This window comes from Sus scrofa, chromosome 8 (assembly GCF_054392235.1).
Source record: "Sus scrofa isolate SSC_HxYL_T2T_F1_AM1 chromosome 8, Sscrofa_HxYL_maternal_Yorkshire_Landrace_v2.0, whole genome shotgun sequence".
Classification (NCBI taxonomy): domain Eukaryota; kingdom Metazoa; phylum Chordata; class Mammalia; order Artiodactyla; family Suidae; genus Sus; species Sus scrofa.
The window spans coordinates 106,004,938-106,025,876 of record NC_139390.1 but is presented as its reverse complement, the minus strand read 5'-3'; the positions used below and the strand labels follow the sequence as shown (position 1 = coordinate 106,025,876).

Here is a 20,939-nt window from a genome sequence, read left to right as displayed (position 1 = left end):
TGTTACTGTGAAGCTTTCTTCAATGGCCAGAGCACCATATAAATACAAAACAAACTCTTGGGCTGGGTGGGGAGGTCTCTGTTACTGGACCTCCAGGAATATAATACACAAAATTGTTACCCATAGCCCCACAATACTCAGCTGTCAATATCTAGACATTTATTGCCCCATCTGACATCCAAGCAAATGGGCATTACCTATATTTAAATAGTGTTAAATATATTTCAACATACATATTGTCAAAACAAAATTAATTTCAGTAAATGTTTAGAAATAATAATTTGTCTTAAAGGATCATTTTTCAGGTCTCTATAATTATGCAACAAATTTCCTAGCTTGATTCTCTTGGGAGGCAAGCAGGCCTCAGAAGGCCTGAAGGGTGGGTGGAGCAAGTCAATCATGATTTATTTGCACAAAAAAATGAGACACTTTGTGGGAGGTGAAAGAGGATAGAGGAGCCAAAGCTATTTGGGTATAATAGGCCAGAAGTTAGTAGAGAAGGCTCATTCTAAACATAGCCTGGTGTCTTTTATTCAGATCATCCTCTGATCCACTTACTTATGATAGCATTCAAGCATGAGTGTATGCAATCAAAATATTTTCTGTATTATAGAATCACTAATTCTGTATTATATACTACTAATATCTTCAAGGTTAAAGACTCTAAAAGACAGTATTATTTAAACTCTTCTTTTAAAAATTATTTAAAATCATCTACTCCTCAGATGTATTTCTAAAACTGATTCATAGAAACATGTTCTACAAAAGCCTCTGCCCAACACCACCTTTGGATAAATACATTTACATCATATTTTATGAATATTTTTGCATTTGTCATAGGTTGAGGAGAACCTAATTCTGTACTGTTGATGCTGTTCTTTGTCACCTGATAACTAGTATAGAAAACAACAACAAAAAAATAATGGACAGTGTTAAGTCCATTTTATGGAACACACAGTGTATTAGAAGTTTATAGAATAAACACATTCAGTCCCGATTTAATTTATGGTCTAAGAAACCAAGAACTAGTACACCCTCTATGTTTAATTGTAACTGTGTGGCAAAAGAAAGTTGGAAATATTAACAGAGCAGAAAAATTAACTATCTTGTGTTTTAGAGACAAGAATATTTTCTTGTGAATCTTAATTGAAATGAATTTCCTGGAGAACATAAAGGTTCACATGGACTTGTGGGTTAGAGTCTTTGGCTGGAGGTCTTTGCATAGTGAAGGGACATTCTGTGAATTGGCATTTCTTTTTTCAGAACCTATCCAGACATGGAACTGACAGTGTGCCTCTTTTTATTTCCCTGAACCTGACCTTGGCTTTGTTGGTGAGTCTGTTATTCTATCTTACTAAATGTCCAAACGATCAGTGTACTATCCCTCCACGGTGAGTTCAAAATATGGAGGATTTTGTTTACTGGGATTTTTAAATATTTCTTTCCATAAATAAATAAAACAATGTTTTTTAAGCTTAGAGAGGATAGAGATTTATATTTGTTTATTTCTCTATTCTCAGTACAAGCAGGTCCTCATTAATATTTGTTCAAGTTCTACTTCAAACTAAGGGTCTCAGGAAACATGAAAGACATTTAAGATTTCTTTATGTGCATTCAGAGCATGATCTATACAGTGGACCTAATAGCTTGCTTTCATAATACCATATTCAAAGCATGCCCTTCTTCAATAATGCTTGGGCAAGAAGACTTGGCAAAATCTCTTTTGCTCCTCGGAAACTTAAAAACTAGAATCTTTTATTTTTTGGCACTTTGCTTATTCTTTATGGCACTTCTTACTTTCCCTTCTTTTACCTTCCCTATGTCTCAACCCATCATTTTTTATTCCTGGAAATCTGAGAAGCTGGAATAACACATGGAATGGGACTGACATTAACAAACTCTTAATGAAAAAGAGAAAAGAAGAAAAATTAGACTTATAAGGAAACTATGGCCCTGGGCAATAAAAAACTTGACCAGAACAGGGCCAAGGGGAGGGAAGCATGGGGAAGCAGGGCCAAAGAGTAGGAGCAAAATCTTGCCTCTCCTTATAGGCTGCTCATTCAACAATTGATCTCCCTGTAGAGTCTTGCTATCCTTTTAATCCAAAGAGGAAAAGAAGTGTGTGATAGTGAGAATATTGAGAAAGTTGTTCACACTGTGACAAATGTGGTGCATGGACACTCATGTTCTCTGGCCTTGTTCTATGTATTAAAAATAAGTTGTGCTATATTGGTCTTCCATCTTCCTCTTTTCACAAACTCTAAAATCAGTATACTCTTGATTTAATAGTCCATGGTTAAAGAACGCATGATTTATTTTCAGTAACCATTTCGATATTTTGTTAAGTGCTTTATATTGAGGAAGTCTTATAGTTTGGGTGTAAAGGTGAAGATTTCAAACCATGAATTTGTTGGTATATGTGTGTGAGGTGTGTACATGAATGTACATATACACATGTTACTGTACGAATGCATAAGGTAGTTCTAGGTAAATATATAAGATTTTTCATATATGTGATATATATGTAAAGTGAGGCATACAGTTTATTTCCTTCTTATATATATAACTATTATGTATTAAATATTATTTCCTTCTTATATATAAATATATACAATATATATATTATATATATTATGTATATTATATATATAAAATTCTGTATATTATATATATTTATATATACATTTGTAAAGTGACATATGGGGTTTATTTCCTTCTTTCACTCAACCTATTTGGTACCACAAGACCATAATATAACCTAATAAAGTACTAGATTTGTATTTGGGGGTAAAAACTGCCATGCCCCTGGAGAAAGGAGGCAGTATGAGAGAAGGGTTTGTGGACATATTTAAATTGAGTAGGTTTATAACTCATTAGAATTCCGGTCTTATTAGCTCAGTGGACTCATGAGTTCATAAAACATAAAGTTCCCACATAATACTTGGTATGCTTTATGAAATAAGAAGTGAATTATATAGACGTTAGAGAGAAAAATAGTTATTTAATTGTTTACCAATTCACCTGAAGTTACTGTATTCAGCCCTAAGACTTTTTTCCATTTTATCAAATTTTACATCAATTATGCAATGTAAAACCAGATTTTGTATATCAAAATCTGAAGACGGTAAGATAGAAGATGTTATATATAACCTGGGTTTTCCTGTAGCTTTGAAATTTGAATATTTACTTAAATACTCAAATATTTTCATTGTAAAATATGATGGAGCACAATTGGATTTGAAAAGTAAAATGTGATTTATATACCTAAGTTTTCTATTTACTTATTTATACACTACTTTATTCCAAAAGGATTTGACTCATAAAAATTAATTATATATGAAAAATTGAGGAGGAAATTGATAAACAGCTCATTAATTAACTTCTATTAATGTTATTTAGGTGTCAGAAACCTTCACCTCCATCACCTCATATATTCCATTTCACAAACTCTGCCAGGCCTATTTTCATTTTTTAAAAGACATTGAAGCTCATATGAGTGAAGTCATTAACCTGCCCATTATGAAAAAATGAGTAAATGTTAGAGTTTGGGTTCAAGCCAGGATATTTGACTTTGTAACCATATTCCTGTTACTTGCCATCACTTTCTCTTTAGCTTAGACTCATGATCAAAGTTATACTTACCCAACTGTCAAAGGATTAGACACAGGAAAAAAACTTCCTGGTGAATTAAGTAGAAAACCACAGCTTCAAGCCATTACAAAATGTAACAGGTCTCGGGTAGGAGGCGTGAAGCATATATTCTACAAATACTCATTGTTGGTGGCTTTAATGATAGGGTTCACTGTATTTGAATTGTATTCTGGGAGCTTGACCACTATCACAGATTATTTTGATTATTTTAAAAGAAAGTATACATGCAAATTGTTATTTACTGGAAGAAAACCTGAAGGTCAAAGAGTTCCCGGAGCATCTCAGAATTGCTCACACTAAGCTCACTCCAACTCCAGAGCAAAATTTGTTATTAACATGTCACCCTCAAACACTGTCGCTGCAGTGTTCCATCTCTGTTTCCTCTCTTCCAAAGTCCAATCCTGTGTGAGTGCTGATAGCAAAGATCCACTCTGTCTACCTTACTGAGAAATCAGGACTGCCCAGGCAGGTTTCCTTCACCCAGATGCCCCTCTAGCATCACCCTGGAGTTTCTAGACAGCTCACCTGTTCCCACCATTACAGAGGAAGTCTGTGCCTCATGTTTGGAGGCAGAAGTGTCTATTTGTATTTGCAATTTCTATTTCCTCTATATCTGCTAGGACCTTGCTCTGTCATTTATACTCCCTCTCAACCACTTCTTAATTTTTTTATAAGAAGACAAATGAAATTCAAATAATTTTGCAGGCCCTGTGCAGGTCCCCACCCTCCATGTTCAAGTACACTGAAGTTCCCATCTACCTCTAAGCTTTCCCTGTTTGGCCTCCAAGTACACAAGTACCACTAATTAGAAATAGTATATGTGTTTCTATGTGTTTCTGCCTTTCTATACATGGCATGTTCTCTTCTGTGATATTTCCCTTGTTCTTTGTTTGGTAATAACAACAGTAATTTTAGGCAAGCCAAATACTACTTTAAAAAGAGTATTAAGTATTGTGTAGGAATAAAGAACATGAACTCTGCATGTGTTAGTTTCTCTGTCTTATTTTCTTCGTGTTAAAAGTGGGGATAATGGTAGTACCTACCTCATAGACTTCTAAGGGAATTAAAAGAATTGAGAGTGTAGATTGCTTAGAAGAGCATTTGTCATTGATAAAGCTCTTCGTAATGATGGTGACAACAACAGTGGTGATAGAACTGATCCATTTACCCCATCTCCTTCCTCTATTGGCTCTGCTTTGTCTGTATGGACTCTCTAGTCCCACTTTTCCTGAAAATGGATGTATCATTCAATTTGATGCTGTATAATCATGACTCTGATTTTATTTTAAACAAATTGTAGTGGAATGTTGTGAAATAACATAGCTATGCCAATGCTGTCACTGTTGGGAAATTATTTTCTTTACGAAGCACATCCTGTAAGTTAGTTTCTATAGCATTGAACCAAAGAGCAAATAGTTTCATATTTCTCCCCAATTACATCTTGATTTAGCTTTATGACTGAGCAATCCCCATGTGCTAGCTAAGAGCTAGAGTTATGACACATCCAGAATAAAAAAAAAATCTGTTAAATTACCCCCTTTTATCCCCAAAGACTCAAAGAAGTGATAACCTCTTTCATCTCTGAGAAGACAATGACTTGCCTGACTAGCACAGAGGTGTGAAATATTTACCCTCTATTATTCTGTTGTCAGGTAGTTAGATTGGTCATCACTGGGGCAGAAAACATTGATATTACTATAATAAGGGCTGTAATGTTTTCTGAACAGCTTACATTATCATTTTAAAGTGATTTTACAATCTTAAAGGCAGACTAAAAGTAAGTAGGTGGTATGGGTAAACAAAAGTAGAAAAGGAAGGGAAAGGAATGAAGCAAGATAAATATAGGGTGAAATCTAAGGCAAACATAAGAGTATGAGTGAGAAGTTCCCACAAGAGAACATATGCCAGTGCTGGTGGGATTAGTAACAGGTAGAAACTAGGAAAGGAGAGAATCCCACTCAGGAATCCCACACTGTGATGTAACTAGGTGGTTCTTACTTAGACTTGTCTCTCACAGACTAGCAATCAGTTGGATGGTACTGCTATTATCTGAAGCTTCCACTGGGTGAGGATCTGCTTCAGAACTTACACACAGAGCTTTTAGCAGATCACAGAAGATCTGCTTCCAGACTTGCCTACGTGGATCTCTCTACAGGGCTGCTTCCTGTCATGGAAGCTGGCTTTGTCTAGAAGCAAGAATTCCAAGAGAATGGGAGAACACCAAAACACCCACAATAGAAGCCCCAAGACTTTCGTAATCTGAGCTGAGAAGTTCTGCCATATTCTATTAATTAGAAATGAGTCATTAAATCCAGGCCATACTCAAGGGGAGGGCACCACACATGGATGTGACTACCAGGGGGTAGGACAATCAGAGACCATTTTTGTCACTGTCTCTCCCACTGAATTCAGTACCATCCCTCAGGCCAAGCTGAAACTTGTGTACAGGCGGCTGGAGAAATGGGGTATGTGTCTATGAAATGATAATGTTATGGATGAAAACATGTTTTTTGTTGAAGTTCTACTCTTTAGCTAACAATTCAGAAATACAATAATGACAAAACCGAAAAAGGTCTTCTCTCTTTTAGAGGTACACATAGAACTCTTTTTTAATATTTATTTTTTTAAGTTTTTTTTTTTTTTAGTTTTTTTTTTTCTTTTTTCTTTTTTTAGCACTCGGTGAATTTTATTACAATTATAGTTGTACAACAATCATCACAACCAAATTTTATTGCATTTCCATCCCAAACCCCCAGTTCATCCCCCAACCTGTGTCATTTAGAAACCATAGGTTGTTTAAGGTCTGTGAGTCAGTATCTGCTCTGCAAAGAAGTTCATTGTCTTTTTTTTTTAGATTCCACATATGTGATAGCATACAATGTTGGTGTCTCACTGTCTGACTGATTTCACTTAGCATGATAATTACTAAGTCCGTCCATATTGCTGCAAATGCCATTACTTTATTCCTTTTAATGGCTGAGTAATATTCCACTGTGTATATGTACCACTTCTTTATCCACTCCTCTGTTGATGGACACATAGGTTGTTTCCATGTCTTGCCTATTGTATAGAGTGCTGCAGTGAACATTGGAGTACATGAGTCTTTTTGAGTCATGGTTTTCTCTGGATAGATGCCCAGGAGTGGGATTGCTGTGTCAAATGCTAATTCTATTTTTAGTTTTCTGAGGAATTTCCATACTGTTTTCCACAGTGGTTGCACCAATTTATGTTCCCACCAACAGTGTGATAGGGTTCCCTTTTCTCCACACTGTCTCCAGAATTTATTGTTTGTAGACTTTGATGATGGCCATTCTGGCTGGTGTAAGGTGGTATCTCATAGTGGTTTTGATTTGCATTTCTCTAATAATGAGTGATGTTGAACATCTTTTCATGTGTTTTTTTGGCCATCTGTATGTCTTCTTTGGAGAATTGTCTGTTTAGATCTTCTGCCCATTTTTGGGTGGAGTTGTTTGATTTTTGATATTGAGCTGTAGGAGGTGTTTATAAACTTTGGATATTAATCCCTTGTCAGTCAATTCATTTGCAAATATTTTCTCCCATTCTGTGGGTTGTCTTTTCATTTTGTTTAGGGTTTCCTTTGCTGTACAGAAGCTTTTAAGTTTGATTAGGTCCCATTTGTTTATTTTTGTTTTTATTGTCATTACTCTAAGAAGTGGATCTAAGATGTTGCTGTGGTTTATGTTGGAGAGTGTTTGGCCTGTGCTTTCCTCTAAGAGTTTTATGGTATCTGGTCTTATATCTAGGTCTTTAATCCATTTGGGGTTTATTTTTGTGTATGGTGTTAAGGAGTGTTCTAATTTCATTCTTTTACATGTGGCTGTCCAGTTTTCCCAGCACCACTTATTGAAGGGGCTGTCTTCTCCATTGTATATTCTTGCCTCCTTTGTCATAGATTACTTGGCTGTAGGTGTGTGGGTTTAATTCTGGGCTTTCTATCTTGTTCCACTGATCCATATTTCTGTCTTTGTGCCAGTACAATATGGTTTTGATGACTGTAGATTTGTGGTATTGTCTGAGGCCAGGGAGTCTGATTCTTCCAGCTCCATTTTTCTTTCTCAGGATGGCTTTGACTATTATGGGTCTTTTGTGCTTCCAAACAAACTTTAAAATATTTTGTTCAAGTTCTGTGGGAAATGTCCCTGGTAGTTTGATACTGGTTGCATTGAATCTGTCAATTGCCTTGGGTAGTATAGTCATTTTGATAGTATTGACTCTTCCAATCCAAGAGGATGGTATGTCTTTCCATCTGTTTGTGCCATCTTTTATTTCTTTCATCAGTAGCTTATAGTTTTCAGAGTACAGGTCTTTTGTCTCTTTAAGTAGGTTTACTCCTAGGTATTTTATTCTTTTGCATGTGATGGTGAACGGGATTACTTCCTTAATTTCTCTTTCTGATCTTTAGCTGTTATTATTGAAATGTATTCGATTTATGTCTATTAATTTTGTATCCTGCCACTTTGCCAAATTCATTGATGAGCTCTAATAGTTTTCTGGTAGCATCTTTAAGATTTTCTAGGTATAGTGTCATGTCATCTTCAAATAGTGATAGTTTACTTCTTCCCTTCGAATTTGAATTCCTTTTATTTCTTTTTCTTCTCTGATTGCCATGGCTAGGACTTCCAAAACTATGTTGAATAGTAGTGGGAGAGCAGACGTCCTTGTCTTCTTTCTGATCTCAGTGGGAATTCTTTCAGCTTTTCACCATTAAGAATGATGTTAGCTCTGGGTTTGTCATATATGGCCTTTATTTTGTTGAGGTGGGTTCCCTCTATGCCCATTTTCTGAAGGGTTTTTATCAGAAATGGAGGTTGGACTTTGTCAAAGGCTTTTTCTGCATCTTTTGAGAGGATCATATGGTTTTCATTCTTCAGTTTTTTAATGTGGTGTATCACACTGATTTGCAAATATTGAATCCTTGCATCCCTGGGACAAATCTCACTTGATTAGGATGTACAATCCTTTCAATGTGTTGTTGGATTCAGTGTGCTAGTACTTTGTTGAGGATTTTTGCATGTATATTCATCAGTGAGATTGGCTTGTAATTTTCTTTTTTGTGATTCCTTTGTCTGGTTTTGGTATCAGGGTGATAGTGGCCTCCTAGAATGAGTTTGGGAGTGTTTCTTCCTCTGAAATTTTTTGGAATAGTTTCAGAAGGATAGATGTTAGTGCTTCTCTAAATGTTTGATAGAATTTGCCTGTGCAGCCATCTGGTCCTGGACTTTTGTTTGTTGAAATTTTTTAAAATCACCATTTCAATTTCAGTACTTGGGATTGGTCTGTTCATCTTTTCTATTTCATCTTGGTTTAGTCTTGGAAGATTGTACTTTTCTAAGGAAAAATTTGTATATTTCTTCTGGATTTTCCATTTTATTGCCATACAGTTGCATATAGAAGTCTCTTATGATCCTTTGTATTTCTGTGATGCCTATTGTAACTTCACCTTATTTCTAATTTTATTGATTTGATTTCTCTCTCTTTTTTTCTTGATAAATATGGCTAAAGGTTTATGAATTTTATAGACCTTTTCAAAGAACCAATTTTTGGTTTCATTGATCTTTTCTATGGTTTTCTTCATTTCTATTTCATTGATTTCTGCTCTGATATTTATGATTTCTTTCCTTCTGCTAATTTTAGATCTTGTCTTTCTTCCCTGTCTAGCTACTTTAAATATAAAGTTAAGTTGTTCATTTGAGCTTTTTCTTTTTTCCTGAGGTAGGCTTGTATTGCTATAAACTTTCCTCTTAGAATTGCTTTTGCTGCATCCCATAGGTTTTGGAATGTTGTGTCTTTGTTGTCATTTATTTCTAGGTATTCCTTAATTTCCTCTTTGATTTCTTCAGTGATCCTTTGGTTGTTTAGTAGCATGTTGTTTAGTCTTTGCCTATTTGTGTTTTTTGCAGTTTTTTCCTTGTTGTTGATTTCCAGCATATAGCATTTTGGTTGGAAAAGATGTTTGATATTATTGCAATTTCCTTAAAGTTACTGTGGCTTGATTTGTGGCCCAGAATGTGATCAATCCTAGAGAATGTTCTGTGTGTACTTGAGAAAAATGTGTATACTGTTGCTTTTGGATGGAATGTCCTATAAACACCTATTAAGTCTCTCTGCTCTAATGCATCATTCAGGGCCTGTGTTTCCTTGTTGATTTTCTGTCTGGATGATCTCTCCATTGTTGTAACGGGGTGACAAAGTCTACTCTTATTACTGTGTTATTGTCAATTTCTCCTTTTAAGGTTGTTAGCAGTTGCCTTATATATTGTAGTGATCCTATGTTGGGTGCAGAGATATTTAAAATTGTTATATCTTCTTCTTGGATTGATCCTTTAATCATTATGTAATGTCCTTCCTTGTCTCCTGTAATGTTCTTTAAGGTCTATTTTGTCTGAGATGAGTATTGCTACTCTAGCTTTCTTTTGATTCCCATTTGCATGGAATATTTTCTTCCATCCTCTGTCAATTTGTATTTGTCCCTAGAAGTGAAGTGCGTCTATTGAAAACAGCATATATATGGGGTCTTGTTTTTGTATCCATTCAGCCAGTCTATGTGTTTTGGTTGGGGCATTTATCCATTTACATTTAAGGTCATTATTCATATGTATGTTCTTATTGCCATTTTATCAATTGCTTTGGATTTGTTTTTGTTGCTCTTTTTTTCTTCCTTTCTTCTGTTGTTCTCTCCTCTTGTGGTTTGATGACTGTTTATAGTGTTGTATTTGAGTTGATTTTTCTTTTTTGTTTGTGTATATATCAATTGTAGATTTTAGTTTGCAGTTACCCTGAAGTTTTGGTACAGGAGTCTATATATGTATACTAGATTGTTTTAAGTTGTTGGTGTCTTAATTGCAAGTGTTATCTCCACTGTCCTGCATTTGTTCCCTCCTCTTCTCACGATTTCTGATTTGGGTAGCATAATTGTGTGTGGACGATTTCCTACCTTTACTGTATATATGCCTTTACTGGTGAGCCTTATCATTTGTGGTATTGTTGGTTTTAGTTGTGTCCTTTTCTTTTCTGCCTAGGGAGGTTCCATTAGTATTTGCTGTAAAGCTGGTTTAGTGGTGCTGAATTCTCTTAGCTTTTGCTTGCTTGTTTGTAAAGCTTTTGATTTCTCCTTCAAATCCGAATGAAAGCCTTGCTGGATAAAGTAATCTTGGTTGGAGGTTTTTTCCCTTCATCACGTTAAGTATATCATGCCACTCCCTTCTTGCCTTCAGAGTGTCTGCTGAAAAATCTGCTGATAACCTTATCAGGGTTCCCTTTGTACGTTATTTGTTTCTTTTCCCTAGCTGCTTTCAGTATTTTCTCTTTGTCTTTAATTTTGGTCAGTTGGATTAATATGTGTCTCGGGGTGGTCCTCCTTGTGTTTATTTTATATGGTACTCATTGTACTTCCTGGATTTGAGTGAGTGGTTCCATTCCCATGTTAGGGAAGTTTTTGGCTATTATCTCTTCAAATATTTTTTCTGTCCCTTTCTCTCTGTATTCTCCTTCTGACACCCCTATAATACAGATGTTGGTGTGTTTAACGTTGCCCCAGAATTCTCTGAGACTGTCTTCATTTCCTTTCAATCTTTTTTCTCTTTTTTGTTCCACATCAGTGATTTTCACTAGTCTCCCCTCCACCTCGCTTATTAATTCTCCTGCCTCCTGGATTCTGCAGTTGGTTGCTGTGAATGAATTTTTTATTTTGTTTATTGTATTTTGCATCTCTGCTTGCTTAAGTTTTAAATCTTGTATTTCTTTGCTCATTATTTCCTGTAAATTATCAGTCTTTGCCTCGTTTATTTCCAGTGTCTTTCAGCATCTCCAGCATGATCAGTCTAAAGTCTTTTTCCTGGAGGCCAATTATCTCAGATCACTTAGCTGTTTTTCTGGGTTTTTTCTTGTTCCTTTATCTTAGTTTTAGTCCTCTGCCTTTTCATTTTTACAGGTTTTTGGTGTGGTCTCCTCTTTGCAGACAATGGAGTTGCAGCATTTCTTACTTTTGGTGTCTGCCCCCCTTGTGGTTGACTCCTATCCCTCTGGTGGTTAGGGCTTTGTCTCTGGAGAGATTAAAGATGGCTGTGTGCCTGGGTGTTCTTTTCATAGCCTGTTTAGTGATGGGTGGGGCTGTGATCCCACCTGGATTATTGTTTGGCCTGGTGGTTCTCAGTGCTGATGGGTGGGTCCACATTTTCCCAAAATGCCCACCTCTAGAGGAACACATGCTAGTGAATATTCCCAAGAGCTTTGTCTCCATTGTCCTTCGCCCACAACAAGCCACAGTTACCCCCTGTTTTCCCAGGAGATCCTTCAAGAACTGCAGTCAGGTCTGACACAGATTCCTATGGAGTTTCTGTTTTTCCCTGGGACCCAGTGCACATGAAAGCCTGTGTGAGCCTTTAAGAATGCAGTCTCCATTTCCCTCAGTCCTCCTGTGTACAAGCCCCACTGGCCTTCAATGCCAGATGCCCTGGAGTCTCTTTCTCCCAACACCAGATCCCCAGGCATGTGAACCTGATGTGGGGCTTAGAACTCTCACTCCTTTGGGTGAGTCTCTGTGATAGTTACTTTCCAATCTCTGGGCTTCCCACCTGCAATTATGGGAATGTAATGTAATCACCCCTCCTACCTCTTGATGTGGCCTCCTCTTTGTCTTCTGCCATAGGCTCTCTTTTTGAGTTTCCAGTCCATTTGGTTGAAGGTTGTTCAGCATTTGGTTGTGATTTTGCTGTTTTTATGAGAGAAGGTGAGCTCTAGTTCTTCTATTTTGCCATCTTAATCCTATCTCCACATTTTAGTTTTCTAATATAGTTCTCAAACCTTAAAATTATAATTCATAAATACTCTCTGTGGGCTATTATATTCTGCAAATAACGTTTCATCAAATACTACATTCATTGCCCTAGAAATGAACCTCTTAAATCTTTCTTTTCTGTTTCCTCCTTCCTTCATCCTTTCCTCCCTCCTTCCCTCTGTCTCTTTTTTTAATATTTAAACTGTGATATCTTATATTTCCTTTAAACTATCTCAATTTAAAGATACTGGCATTTGGAGTTCCCACTGTGGTACAGACTATTAAGGACCTGGTGTTGCCACAGCTGTGGCATGGATCACAGTTGTGGCTCAATTTCCATCCCTGGCCTGGGAACTTCTTTATGCCGTGAGTGTATATTAAAGAAAAATAAAATAAAGACCTTGGCACCTAAAGTAAACAAGATGGCAAAGATCAGTGAAGCATTGTTGAATCGTATTATGGATACTTAGAAAAATAACCAGAGTTACTTATCATTCCTAAAAAATGCAACAATAATTTCTTAGCATTACATAGCTCTCAGGAAACAAAGTTCTTATTTGCCTCCAAAATACCTTTTTATAATTTGTTTATTTATCCAGGATCCTAGTAAGAATCCACTTTATTGATTTAACTGAGTGTATGCTTGTATTGTCCTTTATGTTTTTCTGTCTTTTGTATTATCTGTAAAAGGCTTTTTATATCTAGAAGCCTTGACTGGATTCTGATTCAATTATTTTGGCAAGAATACTTCATAGGTAATTCTGTGTACAACTTCTCTGACATCAGGGGATGTGTAATGATATTAAATCAATTGTTTTGTCCAGGTGTTGTCAGCTTGAATAATCCATTGTAAAATTCTCAATTTTGCACCTAATTTCTTTAGCATTATGACCATTTTCCAGATAAAGTCTGTCACCCTTTGCTGCAAAATAGTAATTTTCTAATTAGATCACTTTTTTGACATTTACAAGTTGGAGTTATTCTCTAAGAATACATTTTTTTTTTCCCTCACCAAATATTTGGGTTTCCCTGAAATGTAGCTTTTACAGATAAGGCAAGATAAATGATGAATTCTTTGCTTTTCTTCAACAATTTTTCTAATATGTGATTGTGTTAGAAACCTCTGAAATGAGTGAGGGTTTTTTTTTTTTTTTGCATCATGGATTTTTATATGTTAGGTATGTTTCAATACATTGCTCTAATTATTACAAGCTTTGAGATTTTATAAATTTTTCTGTGTCCTAGTTTTCTCAAATGGTCTTCTTACCATCTAAAATGCTAAATACTTTATTAATATTCTTTGTTATCTTTCTTCTCTATTAGAATAAGCTTTCCTATGGCTGGGATTTTGTTTGTCTACTGCAGTATTTCAGATCTTAGAAGAGTTGCTGATATACAATGTGTTCAGTAAATATTTGTCGAAAATTATCAAGGAGATTGTGTGTGTGTGTGTGTGTGTGTGTGTGTGTGTAGGAACAGAAAGTGAGGGGGACAAATACAGAGACAGATGAGCACAAACAGACTAGACCCTATAGTTCACTAATATTTAAGCACAAGATTTGGAGCCATCAAAAAATGATTGTAAAGAAAGACAAATCAGACAAATGAATTTCTAAAAATATAAAAGAAAAACATACTTTAGGAGGAAGACAGAGAGGAGAGGACTATCAGGTTAAAATGTTCCTGAAAGGTTTGCAAAGACAAGAACAAAAGCTAAATTATCGAATTTCACAACATGTTACCAGAGTCAACCATGAATTAGTCTTAGGAGCTGTGCTCTTTTTAGCTACACTCATTTCCTTGGAAACCTCATCCAAATCTTAAACTGAATAACATTTATATGAAAAAGACCCTCAGATTCATATTTTTATAAATAACAGAAATTTAGACTGATAGATCCACTTGAAATATCCAACTCAACATCTCCATGTACATGTCCAATAACCACCTCAATATTTCCAAAATTTCTTATTTGTTCTCCACACAACCCTGAAGCCTGTTCCACCCCTAGAGTTACAGGAAAACCCTTCCTTCCTATTGACTGAATGAAAAATATTTCTTGACTCCTCTCTTTCTGTTTAGTTAGAAACACCTAGAAGACAGACAGTGTTAGCAGAAATAAAGATACCTGCCCTAGATGGATTACATCAAACATGTCTCAGTTCTGGAAAGAAGCTCAGTTATCTCTGATCAATTTTTCAGCCCACCAGATGAGAGGAGAGAGAGATCTAGGGAAATACTGACCTTCTTTACTGTCCATCTGGATCATCTGAGAGCTACTTAGAAATACAGGTTCCCATGGTGGTGCAGTGGAAATGAATCCAACTAGGAAGCATGAGGTTGTGGGTTCAATCCCTGGCCTTGCTCAGTGGGTTAAGGATCTAGCGTTGCCATGAGCTGTCTGCTGATTGCAGATGAAACTCGGAACCCACATTGCTGTAGCTGTGGGTAGGCCAGTAGCTACAGTTCTGATTAGACCCCTAGCCTGGGAACCTCCTTATGCCATTAGTGCAGCCCTAAAAAAAAAAAAAAAAAAAAAAAAAAGGCAAAAGACAAAAAAAGAAAGAAACACAGATGCTTGGGAGTTCCTGTTGTGGTTCAGTGGAAACTAATCCAACTGGTATCCATGAGGATTCTGGTTCAATCCCTGGCCTCACTCAGAGTTGCCCTGAGCTGTGGTGTAGGTCCATAGAAGTGACTCGGATCCCGAGTTGCTGGGGCTGTGCTATAGGCCATCAGCTTTAGCTCCAATTTGACCCCTAGCCTGAACTTCCTGCGGGAGATGCTGGGTCTCTACCTCAGATCTTTTCTCAGAATTGTGGACATGAGACCCAGTTTTATTTAAAAAAAACAACAACAACAACAACAACTGTGTAACTATGTATTTTTGGTATGTGGATGTGGATTGAGAATCAATGGGCTGACTGATTACCATTTGATGTGAAACATCTGTTCGCCGTCTTCTGTTGCCAGGATCTGTTTCTCAGGCATCATCCTCATGATGTTCTTGTCTAAGAGTCCTAGATTGGCCTTTTTTTGACAGTGGGGAGGCAGGATTAGAGCAATAGTCTTCATAATTTTTGCTCATGTAGTCTTTAAATGACTTTAAAACTTATATGTCTCCTCACATTTGTTAAGATGCAATTCAAACTTTTCATTATAACCAGAACTTGCAAAAGATAGCAATATTAATGATTTTCAAAACTCTGTAAGACAAAAAAACCATGTAATAATCAAACATCAAACATTACTTTTAATGATAAACTGACAGCTAGTCTTTCCTTCTCATTGCAAACAAACAAAAATTATAAACCAGTGTGTAATGAACTTCAATGCACAGAGGAGTCACTTGGGGACCTTGACATTCACACAACAGGGCCTGAGAATGTGCATTTATAACAAGATCCTGGGTAACATCTATGGGGTTTTATCTTAGGACCACACCATCAATAAGTTTCAGACTCTAAATCTCCTGATTGCCAGAGACTTCATTTCCCCAGTATTTTAGAAATGTAATTTCTCACATTGACTCCAGTATTTTAAATTGCCCTGTTTGATTAGTGCCTTGGAGTTTGTTTACACCAAGGCAGGCATTCTGATAAGATCCAATATGAGTGTGAAATACAGCTTTCTTTTAGAAAGCAAGAAATGAACAATTGCAGCTATATATCCATCCGTCACAGGTAGATTTCCAGTCCAATAGAGTTTAGGATAAGGTATATACAAAACCTAAAGATCTAGAAATTGATTTATTTAAAACTCTCTGAGACTAGGTACATCTTAGAAAATTTCTACATAGCCTAGAAGTATACTTAGAATTGTCCTCGTCACATAACAGAGGCTTAACTTAATGACTGATATAATAAAGATTTTAAATTATTTCTGAAATGTCTTAAATCTTGTTCACAAAAGTGTGCATAGTAAATTTATTTATACCTCAATAATATTTTTCTTTAAATAAAGCCATATTATCTACTACTTAAAATTCCAAAGAGAATCTTTTGCCAATAGCTTACATACCTGATTTGAAATTTAATGCTGTTTAAATGAGAATTCCAAAACAGATGTTGAGCAAATTTGTGTGACTAATGAAAATATACTGCCATATCTCACAGTCATTGAACTGGGATAAAATTTGGATAATTCTCTTTGAGCTTTGAAAGTGATTTTTTTTTTCTAAAAGAAACAATCTAAAATAAATACCTCTGAGAAAGAAAAAGAACATAAAATTAATATTACTTCTTGATCATGAAAAATATATAATCAGATATTTTATATGCTAACCACTTGGATTTTTCAAGATGTGCTTCTTTTAACATATGGAAAAAGATAGAATGAAGTGTTTTACTCATTTCTATTTCTGAGCTTTCCTTCTGTTAAAAGCCTGTTTATTATGCCTCTGATAATTTATGGAAAGTTAAGAATGAATTGCAAAGTCAGGCATATATATATATATGGTGAGTAATGAGGTAGGAAATGGAGAAGGCTATGTCCTCTTGGCTTTGGGGCAGGTGACTGAGGGAAGTTAGGAAATGACAAATGTTTTGTGTTACTGTGGAAATTGTGATGCATTGATATGGAAAAATGAAACTATTCAACCTCACTTTTGAATGACTAAGTTTCTTGGATGGTGAAGCAGCAATACGTTCGCTTTTTTGGACTCCTAAAGTCAGCAATTAAATACATCTTATTATTAGTTGACTCAATTAGTCTCTCGTGAAAAAGAGCAACAACATCTCTTCCATTCATTGAAATGACTCTAGCATTGGGAAAAATAGGGTTCATTGTTTGAACTTAACAGAAAATCCTTTCCTTTTTGTCTGGGTGACATTTATAGTAATGATTTGACTCATTCCAGTTTTACAGCAATTATCTCTTCTGATCTTATTTTTCTTCCTTCATCAGAAATTAGAAGAGAGTAACTTTGCCTAGTATTCTAACTTCAGTACTGATGGTTTGATTGTCAACTGTTCAAACTGATCATGGTCATTTAACTACGATTGACAAGAATATGAGAGTAAAAGAAACATCTGACACAGAATACAGAAGTCTGAATATGGAAAGTTGCTGCTGCATTAGCCTTCTATGTAACTGTAGAATGCAAAGCCATAACACTTGCACAATAGCTAGTTTACTACTAACAAGTTGAAAGGCCAACAGTGGAATAACTACCCAGTTGGTTCTTGGCATGGTTGTGGGGAGCAGTATTTTAAGAACTCTTGCAGATTCTGCTGTTTACAACCAAAAAAAAAAGCAATTGCTGCCATAAAACGTGGTCTCACACTGCTTGGCAGGCCTCTATAAACCTTGGGAAGGACAAATGTGTTTGGACCCAGTGTCAGTAGTCCTGTGGAATGAGCTTTGGTCGTCCAATTGAAGTAGGATATTGATGCTGAATGGGAAGTGACTTCTTGTTGTAAGTACCCTTTACCAGTTATGGATGTTTACCTGAGAAATCAACACAAATACCTGCTGTTTTATTATGCCATTCCCTTCTAAATTGCTTTTAGTGCTTATCTGTTTAGTGCAAAGAAAGGAAAAGGCAAATGTGAAAGCATTCCAGTTTCGCCTTTCCTTACAAAGCTGCCAATTGACAACCAACATCAAGTGGTTTGCTTCAGTGTTCTGAAGCGCTGTGTCAGCAAGTTAACATAAATATTGAATTCTACATGTTCTCTTCTCAGTTTAAGATTCATAGGGGTTATGGTCCACAGCATTGCATCCTCACATGTTCTTTCCATGAAACTACTTTTTGACGAGCTTTTAGATTTACTATTTACTCCCAAATGAACTACAGCTACAAGTTGGCATTAACTGTATTGAACTATGGTCTCTGTTTCCCCATTCATTTTTCTATCTTTGATAAATGAATTAAAACAAACTGGCCCTTGTTTTTTTCACATAAAAGGGGTTATTCTATCAATGTCTGGTCTAGATTCCTTTTTTTTTTAACCGATATTTTATAACTCAATTAGATGCTGGAAAGAAGATATATTCTTGAATTTTATCGCTATTACAGAGGGCTTTTTTTTTACCCCAGTAATATTTTATTAACAGAGAGATGATTGAGTTAATGTAATTTTGGTGTTGACTTCAAGTGTCAGCTCTTGGGTTCGCCAACACTGCTTCACACCAAAGTGTTTTCTACTGCCTCCCAGGACCTGCCCCAACTGCCGCATACTGCCCCACACCTGCACAATTTAGAAGATGGTACTTCTGAATAAACTGGGATTAGGGGAGACAGAGAATACCATATTATTTAGAAGAAACTTGGTCAGATGGGATGAGAGAAGAATACAGAAAAATGTAAGAATTGTTTTTAAATTGTCAAAAAAATATTTTTCTTACTTTATGCTAACAAAATCAGCTTGTAAGGAATTAATAATAGTGGGTTTATCTGGAATGTTTATAGGTCAGAGATTCTTTAGTTTTCTTTTTGGTCTACATTAATTGTCTCTCAGCAATCGTTATTCATTTAATAGCTGATGATTTGCAAATACATAAAGGGGAATTACCTTGAAGACTTATGAATTCCATGTATAAGAAAATATACCTAACAGGCTGGATAAAACTAATAGAATCAGTTAAGAATTAACCCAACTGGAGTTCCCGTCGTGGTGCAGCAGAAACGAATCTGACTAGGAACCATGAGGTTGTGGTTTGATCCCTGGCCTTGCTCAGTGGGTTAAGGATCTGGTATTGCCACGAGCTGTGGTGTAGGTCACAGATGCGGCTCGGATCTGGTGTTGCTGTGGCTGTGGTGTAGGCTGGCAGCAATAGCTCCAATTAGACACCTAGTCTGGGAAACTCCATATGCCTCTGGTGCGGCCCTAAAAAAGACAAAAAGACAAAAAGACAAAAAGACAAAAAAAAAAAAAAACCTTAAAAAAAAAAAAGAATTAAGCCAATTATAATAGCATTAAAATTTACATGAAGTTTTCAATCTGTATATTCTTAAAGTAGAAACATATTATTATTATTATCATTGGTATGAACATTCTATGGTTACTTTCTGGGAATTTCAAAGGGCTGCAGGGACCTTTCAAGAAAAAGTAAAACATTTTTTGAAATAAAATATGAGAACATGAGAAAAAAAAAAAAAAGAATAATACCCAGGATAATTCCTAGTGACTGAAATTTGTCTCATGATGCTTTAAAAAAATAAAAATAAAACCACTCTACTGTATGAGTCATCAGATTTACTCTGTAACTGGTTTTGATAGGGCCCTATGAAGGGTGGGAGTAAGGGCATATTCAGAGTCCTCACCCTTACACTAAACTGAACATTGTTAAGTGGGATCTAGTCAATTGCTGATTTATTGAAAATAGAGATTTCAGAAAAAGATTAAGTTCTGGCTTAGGTAATAAAGTACTGCTATCTTAAGATCATCTTAAACACAATTTTTAACCTAAGTACTTTCTGGGCTTGCTATTAACAGTCAGAGACACCCTTAAAAGTGAAATTATCTCAACTGTACTTCAATGAAAAAAAAGTGATGTTATCAAATTTCCTCATTATCCTATTTTAAGACACTGGTTTAGGGTTTGCCACTTCAGTCAATGGAAAGATATTTAATTTAAAGCTCAGAGTCTCATAGGAATGGACAAAACAGCACAACTTAGCACATAGTAGATATTTAGTAATTGAATAAATAATGAATTGATGAGTCAAAAGTTAAAACTAAAATTTCTATAATAGTTCTTACATTTTTTACAAGGTACAGTATACATTGGTTTGCTAATTTAAAGTAAATTTTATACTTACTTGATTCCTCTAGCAGTTTACACATTCTCTTTTTTAACAAGTTACTAAGATATTCCAACAAATCAGTGTCATCAAGTCAAAAGAATAATATAAATTTGCTTTTACGAAATCGCATCCTGAAATAAATAACATACAGAATTTAAAACATCTGGTATTTCAAAAGGGCTAAGTTAACTATAAATGAAATTTTTATTATGTAGAATTTGAAGGTAGGATCATATTTTTGTTATTGTGGAGTTAGAATATTTTCTTCCTAAGATGAGAAAAAGTAGAAAGTAAAATGTTATCTGGCATAATGGTAATTTTACTGTAATGAAAATATTTTTTCCAATAATACTACTTTCTGTGGAGGAGAACATAACATCAAATGGTTATTTCTTTTCAAGGTTTAGTCATGTTTTATGAAGATTCAAGAGCTGCACTGCCAAATGTAGCATAACCTCTGACATTCAGCAAAAATCATTTTATACATTAGATTATTACTCCCCTAGAAATAATGCGAACAAGCTAGTTTCAAACGAGGGTTTCAGTATGCTGGCTTTTCTAGCAATCTCAAGTGAAATTTGCTCAACACTTGTGATTCCAGCCTTAGCATTACTATCAACCAAAAGGAATTTCACATTTTTCCATTGTCTCAAAAATGTTGCTATTAGCCAAGAAAACAGAAGCAAATGATTGTGATCTTTCATCCTTACTGTCATTTTTCCTTGTTCCAGAACAAGCACC

The 20,939-nt window shown here is 35.6% G+C and overlaps 2 long non-coding RNA genes across 4 annotated transcripts in view; one reads left to right on the top strand and one right to left on the bottom strand.

The window, feature by feature from the left end:
- The window catches only part of LOC106504728 (uncharacterized), a 689,957-nt gene that overhangs the window by 440,699 nt on the left and 228,319 nt on the right, over positions 1-20,939 (bottom strand). Inside the window, exons 5-6 of one of the 3 annotated variants that reach the window (XR_014813075.1) lie at positions 20,214-20,329; positions 14,693-15,654 (exon numbers count right to left, since the gene is read on the bottom strand). The exons of the other annotated variants lie outside the window; for them this stretch is intronic. This is a non-coding gene — a long non-coding RNA (uncharacterized LOC106504728). Of the gene's footprint in view, positions 1-14,692; positions 15,655-20,213; positions 20,330-20,939 lie in introns of those variants that run through there. 3 annotated transcript variants of the gene reach the window in all.
- LOC146400965 (uncharacterized) overlaps positions 1-20,939 on the top strand; it is a 79,910-nt gene that overhangs the window by 14,305 nt on the left and 44,666 nt on the right. Inside the window, exon 2 of the long non-coding RNA XR_014813082.1 lies at positions 1,264-1,332. This is a non-coding gene — a long non-coding RNA (uncharacterized LOC146400965). The remainder of the gene's footprint in view (positions 1-1,263; positions 1,333-20,939) is intronic.